This window comes from Halichoerus grypus, chromosome 3 (assembly GCF_964656455.1).
Source record: "Halichoerus grypus chromosome 3, mHalGry1.hap1.1, whole genome shotgun sequence".
Lineage (NCBI taxonomy): Eukaryota > Metazoa > Chordata > Mammalia > Carnivora > Phocidae > Halichoerus > Halichoerus grypus.
The window spans coordinates 173531705-173540653 of NC_135714.1; the positions used below are offsets into that span (position 1 = coordinate 173531705).

Genomic DNA, 8949 nt, shown 5'->3' on the forward strand with positions numbered 1-8949 from the left:
AAACCAGGAGGAAAACAGAAAGTTTAGAGAGCATTCATTTCCGCATAGTGCCTGGGCAAAATCTCTTTAATTCATTCCCATTTCCTTGAGTTAGCTACAGTTGGTCTTATTGTTTGCAACCCAAAAACATTGTCTGACATACATATGAAAGGAATAAAGTGGGAAGTGGAGTCCTTAATACTTCTTCTGTGCCAGGAACTTACTTACATACATTAGTTTGTTTTCTTCTGCTTTCTGTGATTTTGCAGACATGAAATTTATCTTAGGTGGGGCTGTCGTCACATAATTTTTTCTGCTCTTGGTCTTGGGATTTCTAGAGTCAGAGGAGAGGTTCTATTCACCCGAGGCTTTGCAAGTGGCTTTTGTTTGGCTCATGACCAACAAGAGATGGGGAAAACTTCCTTGCTGAGAGAGAAAGTTCTAAAAAATGACCTGTAGGGATGGATCCAGGATATTTCTATCAAATCACGAGGGCACAAAGAGTGTGTTTACTAATGTTGTAAGAAGAAGAGAAGGGTAGAGAGGCCTGAACAATACCCAGGAGGATAGGCTTCCTTTTCACAAGGATTTCGGTAAACATCTAGGGAAAAAAAAAACCAAAGAAACCAAAAAAAGCTCACAAGGAGCAGGAAGAAAATACTACCTTATGAAGAGAAAGCAAATCAATCAAGGCCAAGATGGAAGAATGAGTGCCGTGCTTGAATATGGATGGAAAGATGGAGGTCAGAGTCTGTAAGAAGTTGTTCAGTAACTGGTAGTGACCCACACATGTGCACACGCACTGACAGGCAGATGGTTACAGTTAAGAAAGAGGGCAGTTTGGGGCACCGGGGTGGCTCAGTTGGTTGGGCGTCTGCCTTCGGCTCAGGTCATGATCCCAGGGTCCTGGGATCGAGCCCCGCATCGGGCTCCCTGCTCAGCGGGGAGTCTGCTTCTCCCTCTTCCTCTGCTCCTCCACCTGCTTGTGCTCTCTCTCTCTTGCTTGCTCTCAAATAAATAAAATCTTTAAAAAAAAAAAGAAAGAGGGCAATTTAATACATCAATTCACTCTCTCCAGCACCACTACCACACATGAGAGAGAATTACAGGTTTATAGAGAATACACGCTCTCATTCAGCGGTTATTCGTGGCATGCCTACTGTGTGCCCGACTCTGCAGCGGGCGAGTCTTATTATCTCATCCTACAAAAGAGGTAATTGAGCCTTAGAAACCTTGATAAGTGGTGGAAGTGAATTCAAGCCAAGCTCCTTATACCATGTGTGCCTATTTTGAGCTATTTCGATTTTTCAGTAAAGGAACTAGAACTCTGCCCCCTTCTCATGCTCTGGAGTTTAGATTACATCCTGTAGACGACAGATGCTGAATGTTTTTGAGCAGAGGTATTACACCAGCAGGTCTTTGGATAGAAAACTCTTGGAAAGTTATCTTGGAGAGAGAACTCTGATCATCAGGTATAAGGCGACTATGATAATCCAGACGAGAAATGACAAAGGCCCAAACTGAGGCAAGTGCACTGGGAATGGAGACTAGGAGAAGAGCTGGAAAATTAGGAGGTCCTCTGCGAGACAGGATGGCTGGACAAGGGGATGGAGATGTGTGGGTGCTTCAAAACAATTCTTTCCCATGGCTTTAGAAAACTGAGTAAGTACTCCCGTCACTGGCCGAGACAGAGAATGCTAGAAGACAGTAACTGCCATCAAGCAAAGTGTCTATGATACTGAACCATTGCTCTTCTCCCTCCCCCACTGTGGTCTACCGGGCTTTCCCAACTTGGTTTTTGCTATCCTCCCAACAGTATGACAAGCCCTGACATAGTCCAGCCACTCAGAGACATCATCAGCTCTCAGCTTTGGCCAAGAGAAAACAGTGGCTTCGTTAAGTGCTTTGCCTACAACAGGATTTCACCATCATGTCTGGGCAGCTTCATGATTCCTGATTCAGACTATTCTCTGAACTGCAGAAGCCACTGAAATGTCTCTGGATGAGCATCTTATGCTCTCATGTCCACTACCGTGGAGACTGGGGGTGGGGGGGGGGATGCTGTTCCTTTGCAGATCTTTTCCCAGCTGTGGCTTTCACAGCAAGTCATGTCTGATTCGCAGACTGAAGACTCGAGCTTGTACAGTACTTACTCAGGGGCACTGTTTGGTGTAACCGCAGCCAGGGGACTCTTTGGCTGCTCCTGGAAACCCAGAGCAGTGGCAGAGACTGATTCAATAATTGGGATAGATTTTGACAGCCTTGAATTTGAAAGAGCTGGTACAAATTTGGTCCCAGGAAGAAGAGCGTTGCAATTAGATGTCCTGGTTCTACTGAGTCTGAACAAAGCACCGTCTGAGCTGAAGACAAGTACAGAGTTGGGGTTGGCCCAGAAGGTGATAGTGCTCAACGATAGTGGCTTAAAACAATAAATATATGGGGTTTTTTTTCCACGTAGTTTCTGTGGGTCAGGAATGCTGGAACAGCTTAGCTGGGTGGTTCTGGCTCAACGTCTCTTGTGTGGTTGCAGTCAAACCATTGGCGGGGGCTACAGTCATCTGAAGACTCAAATGAGGCTGGAGAATCCACTTCCAAGCTCATTCATATGGCTCTTTGTAGAAAGTGTCAGTTCCGTGTCAGAGTACTCCTCTTATTAAAAATGTTTTTATTTGCTAATTTGGATTGGTAGTACCTTTCCATAAAGAACAAAACGGGTACAAAGTAAAAAAAAGAAAAATTCTCTCTCCCACCTATCCCCCAGACACCCAATTTCTCACCACCAAGGGACTGTATATTAACAATTTCTTACATATCCTCCTGGACATGTATATATGACACACGCACAAGCAAATACATACATATCTAGTGTAAGTGTTCTTTCTCTCCTCTGTTGTTACTCAGTTTGCTGTACCTTAATTTTTGTCACTTAACAAAATATCTTGGAGATCTTTCAAAGTATGTACATAAAGAGTATCTTCATTTTTTATGGCTGTATCATATTCCACTATACAGATATGCTATAATTTACTTAAATAATCCCTTATTGATAGATGTCTGGGTTGTTTTCAATCTTTTGATATTAAAGCAATGCTACGATGTATAACCTTATGAACTTGTTATTACCTCCATGCAGGAATAAATCTGTAGGATAAAAAAAAAGTGTCAGTTCCTTGCCATGTGGACCTCTCCATAGGGCTGCTCATGACATGGAAGCTGGCTTTGCCCAGTACACATGACAGAGACAGAGAGAGAGATCACAAGTACAAAAGGAAGCCACAGTGTCTTTTAAACTCTAATCTCAGAAGTGGCATATCATTATGGCTGCCATATTCTATTGGTCACACAGACCAACCCTGGTACAATGGACAGAACCACCCAAGAGTGAATGTCAGAAGCCAGGGGTCACTAGGGTGGCCTCAGAGGATGGCTACCACACTGAAAGTTCTGGTGAACACTCCATCCCATAGTGCACCTGTTAAACAGCCAGAAGGAAAGACAGCTCCACCCATGATACCTCCTCTTCATTTGGTTTTTGCCACCTTATTACAGTGTAGGAAAGCGTGTGAATGTTGTTGCCTGCATTTTGACCTCCAGCATTTCCACCCCATTCCGCCTTAACAGCAGCAGTCCTCTAGACTTCTAGACTCAGACTTGCATCTAGATTTAACACTGTACAGCTCAGCACAGTTCATCAATGTCCGGATTGTTTCATGTGTACTTAGATGGTTTCCTCAACTCGATCGTAGGCTCCTTATGAGAAGGGAACATAGGTCTTCTTTTTATTTGTAAACAGCCGTGGCAGCAAGCCCGATGCAGGACACATGGGAGCTGTTTAATCAAGAGTTATTCACTGTATTGATTGATTCGGATGCCCTTCTCAAAGCCTCCTTTTTATAGTCTGGGAAGTTGAGTCAGCAAGGAAAACACTTGGTCAGATGAGTCATCAGTCAAGTCCAGAGCAGAACTCCATAGGCAGCTGCTCGTCCCAGCTGGAGGAGGAAGCCTGGCTCTTAGTCCGAGGCTCAGAGGCTGCCGGCTGCCTCAAGCTGGGGCTAATGATCACGTCTCTCCTGCACTGATCTCTCCAATAACTCATGAGGCTGTTGGAAGCCTCATTTCTGCACAGCCTGGGCTGCTTGTGTGCAGTTTGCCAGGCAGGCGCTAACACTTCCAGAGGAAATGGCCACTAACCAGCAGAACTTCCTTTTAAATCTCTCCCTGATTTGTGACATGGCTCTGAAATGGGAGGCCGAGCGGAAGGGCCACTTGCCTCACACGATGTCATCGACACACACCAGTGAGTCCTATGGATCTGATTCTAGTCTGCTCCTTAGCACTAGATCATTACGACAGTTGGTGATTTGGACAGGAAGCTGTATTCTGCCCTGTGCTAGTGAGATATATGCAGTGGTGCCAACTGAATGCGCTCTGCGGTTGACATCGCTAAGTGGCAATACCAATGTCTCAGATTAGAATCACAGCGAGGAGAACCCCCCACCACCTGCTTTTCACTTGCCTTGGGTTTACCTGGGTTTAATGGGTCCCTACTAAATGTTTCATTATTCAAAATGGCCTTTGGAAACCACTGCCTTTTGTTCTTTGAGTGAATTCACCTTAGTTCCTGTGTTGTCTGCACCTCAGCTTCTCCTCTCAGTGGTTTTGCATTTGTGGTAACGCTGGGAGAAAGCCTGTGAAAAATGCTTTGTTATATTACATTGCCCCCTGGCTCCAATGAATTGCTCCGTAAATCACGATATTGTTAAAGTGTCCTAGCAAAACTAAACCACTTTCCGGGGCTCAGAGAGCACAAGGATATTAATCAGAGCCAAACATTGCAGAAGGGACATTTAAAAAAAGAAAAAGCAAGAAAGGAAAAAAACACAGTTTTTAATGTGTGAGGTCTGGAGAAGAGCATACATTGGGACTGGGGCCAAACCAGAATATCTTTACTCCTTCATAAATACTCTGATATGGGAATGCATTATCTCTGAACGCTTCAAGCCCATTTAGTTTTATAGCAAAACAATATTGAACACCTGCTGCATCTTAATGAAGTAGTTCAAGCAGCACAGGTGAGAATGGGAGTGGTGGGGGTGGGGATGGGGGCTCCGTACATCAGGATGAACTGTTAATCAGCTTCAGCTGGGACCCACAGCTTTCGCGGGGAGGATGACAGGCACAGGCATCTCACAAATATCCCGAGTGCACCTGTCCTCGACTCGAGCACAACAAAGGCAGTAAACCTAGCTCCTTGAGTCCTAGGCGGTAGGTGCACACCTCAGGGAGGGGCAGCGATAGGTTTCTCAGATTACTGCCTGGGACAACTAGTCAGCCGACCAACAGCCTTTATTGAGAGCCTATAAACCACTCGGCACTAGGGATGGTGGAAAAACACAAGCAAAAAAAAAAAAAAGCGGGGGGTGGGGCCAAATTCTATTTTGGAACTTAAGTCAACAGAATGTTGCTCAAAATAAATGGCACTTGCTTGTCTTTTTGCTGCTTGGATTTCTTGTGACAGCATTTGGTTTCTTCTTTCTCTTTTTCCAGTTTTATTGAGATATAATTGACATACCACATCATGTAAGTTGAAGGTGTACAGCGTGATGACTTGAAACACAATACATTGTGAAATGTTCACCACAATAAGGTTAGTTACCACAGCCTTCACATTCCATCATGGCCACTTTGGTGGTGTTGTTATGGTGAGAACATTAAAATGCTCTACTGTCAGAACAACTTTCAATAAACAGCACAGTACTATGAACCATAGTCACCGCGCAGTAACTTAGATCCCCAGAATTTATTTATCTTGTAACTGAAAATTTCCCTTTGACCAGCATCTCCTCACTTCCCTCACCTTTCAGCCTCTGACAACCACCATTCTCCTCTCTGCTTCGGTGAGTTTGGCTTTTTTAGACTCTGCATGTAAGTGAGATTATGCTGTGTGTATCTTTCTCTGTCTGATTCCTTTCATTTGGCATCATGTCCTCAAGGTCCATCCATGATGTCACAAATACCAGGCTCCCCTATTTTTTAGGACTGAATAATATTCCATTATCACATATTCACAATATCACACATTCTTTATCCATTCATCATGGATTCTTAGGTTGCTTCCAACATAGGTTGGCTATTGTGCATAATGCTGCAGTGAATAAGGGGGTACAGAAATTTCTTCAAGATAGTGATTTCATTTCCTTTGGACTTATACCCAGAAGTGGGATTACTGGATCATAGGGTAGTCCTATTTTTAATTTTTTGAGGAACCTCTGTACTATTTTCCACAGTGGCTGTACCAATTTACATTCCCACCACCAGTGCACAAGTGTTCCCTTTACCCCACATCCTTATCATCACTTATCTCTTGTCTTCTTGATGATGGCCATTCTCACAGGTGTGAGATGACATTTCTTTGTGGTTTCAATTTGCACTTTAGGGTTTGATTTCTAATGGCATCTGACTTAAAGTAGGTGGCTTGTGCCCTGAAGCGATTTATCATCTAATGATAAGTGACAAGCACCAACAAATTACTATCCCTAAACATGTATTAGAGACAAACTTTTTAAATCTCAGACCTCCAAAACAGAATCTAATACATGGGGAAAGGGACAGTTTTCCACGATGAATTGCAAAGAAAACATTGCAACAAAGGTCAACCTCTTCAAATCCCTTCTTAACTCTTCACCCTCTTCTTCATTCCCCAGGCACACAAAGAAAATAAAGGTCATTTGAAATGCCACCGACCTTTTAATATTTTGGCATATAATGATTTTGATTAAGCAGACAGACTCTGAGGTCAGCAGGCCTGGCCTGAGTGTGAATCATGGCTCTCTGTGCCTCTGGTCAATTACATTAACTACCGAGGCCTCAGTTTCTTCACCTGTAAACTGAAAATAATAATAGCACTAACCTTATATAATTGTTGTGAGAATGAATTAAGGCAATCCACATAAGGGGCTCAGAATATTACCAAGTAGTAAATGCTCAATAATGCTATTAATATAAGCATTAGCATATATACATATATCATTACCATATTATTTATGTATACATACAGTCACACACACTCCACTCTTCATGCGCGTGTGTATGTGTATGGAGTTTCAAACATTTATTTCGTAGACCCTCCATTTTTCAATGTGTTTAGGTATAGCCATAAAATGTAATACACAATCAAATTATTTATAGATTTCAGTAACTTTCAAGTCTATCTGCTTACTGATGTCCTTTGACTCTATAAATCATTTTTCACAATGTACGTAAGAAAAACAAGATTCACCAGCTATGACACACTCTTTTTTAAAAAGGGACGTACTTCCCATACTATTTTGGTAATTTTTTAACTTACAATGCATTATGAACATTTTAACACATCATTAGCCTCCCAAAACAACATTTTTAACGGCTGCTACTTTTCTTAAAAAAAAAGATTTTATTGCTCTTTTCCAGCTGGAACCATGGAGGGTACAGAAGAGAAGAAAATGAAGGTTCCTGCTGTGTCAGAAACCCTTAAGAAGAAGCGAAGGAATTTCTCAGAGTTGAAGATCAAGTGTCTGAGGAAGAAGTTTGCTCAAAAGATGCTTCGAAAGGCAAGAAGGAAGCTTATCTATGAAAAAGCTAAGCATTACCACAAGGAATATAGGCAGATGTACAGAACTGAGATTTGAATGGCGAGGATGGCAAGAAAGGCTGGCAACTTCTACATACCTGCGGAACCCAAATTGGCATTTGTCGTCAGGATCAGAGGTATCTATGGTGTGAGCCCAAAGGTTCAAAAGGTGTTGCAGCTTCTTCACCTTTGCCAGATCTTCAATGGCACCTTTGTTAAGCTCAACGAGGCTTCAGTTAACACGCTAAGGATGGTGGAACCGTATATAGCATGGGGGGACCCAGACCTGAAGTCAGTGAATGAATTGATCTACAAGCGTGGTTATGGCAAAAATCAACAAGAAGCGAATTGCCCTGACAGATAACACATTGATTGCCCTATCTCTTGGTAAATATGGCATGATCTGCATGGAGGATCTGATTCACGAGATCTATACTGTTGGAAAGCGTTTCAAAGAAGCAAACAACTTTTTATGGCCCTTCAAATTATCTTCTCCATGAGGGGGAATGAAGAAAAAGACCACCCACTTTGTATAAGGTAGAGATGCTGGTAATAGGGAAGACCAGATCAATAGGCTTATTAGAAGGATGAACTAAGGTATCTACCATGATTATTTTTGTAATCTCATCAGTTAATAAATGACTACTCTCAAATGGAAAAAAAAAAATATTTTATTTATTTTTTTGTCAGAAAGAGAGAGCACAAGCAGGGGGAGTGGCAGGCAGAGAGAGAAGCAGGCTCCCCACTGAGCAAGGAGCCCAATGTGGAACTTGATCTCAGGACCCTGGGATCATGACCTGAGCTGAAGGCAGATGCTTAACCAACTGAGCCACCCAGGTGTCTCCAGTATTTGACATTATAAATATCCAGTGAGGAACCACCCTGTAGAGCTTTCTTATACACATTTTTGGTTGTTGCCTTAGGATGAATTCCCAGAACTAGAACCACTGAATCAAAAGAAATGCAATTAAAACATTCTAAAAAGAATATAAACACATTACAGAAAATAGGGCAAGGAAAAAAAAATACAATTCTACCACATTAATACAATTGCTAATATAATTTGGGTGATTAAGATATTGTGATGTTTTCGTTTTTACTTAGAAGAATAGAAGCTTCAAGTAAAAGATGGGCAGATGTTTATTATTTCTGCTCTCTTCTGAAACCCACTAAAGTGACAATAAATAACTAAAAGAAAAGCATAAACCCATAATGAAAAAGAGAATGGAAGAGGAGATGACAACAGCCAAAAGATGTGGTAAAAATTTTGAGAACTGAAAAGCAGACCAGATGAGTGATAACTGACTTAGTAGATCATAGGAAATGAAAATCCACGCCATGACTTAAATCTATGACTGGCT

The 8949-nt window shown here is 42.2% G+C and overlaps 1 pseudogene; it reads left to right on the top strand.

The window, feature by feature from the left end:
- The first annotated feature begins 7436 nt into the window (after positions 1–7436).
- Positions 7437–8532, top strand: LOC118523226 (large ribosomal subunit protein uL30 pseudogene; annotated as a pseudogene).
- Positions 8533–8949: the final 417 nt, after the last annotated feature.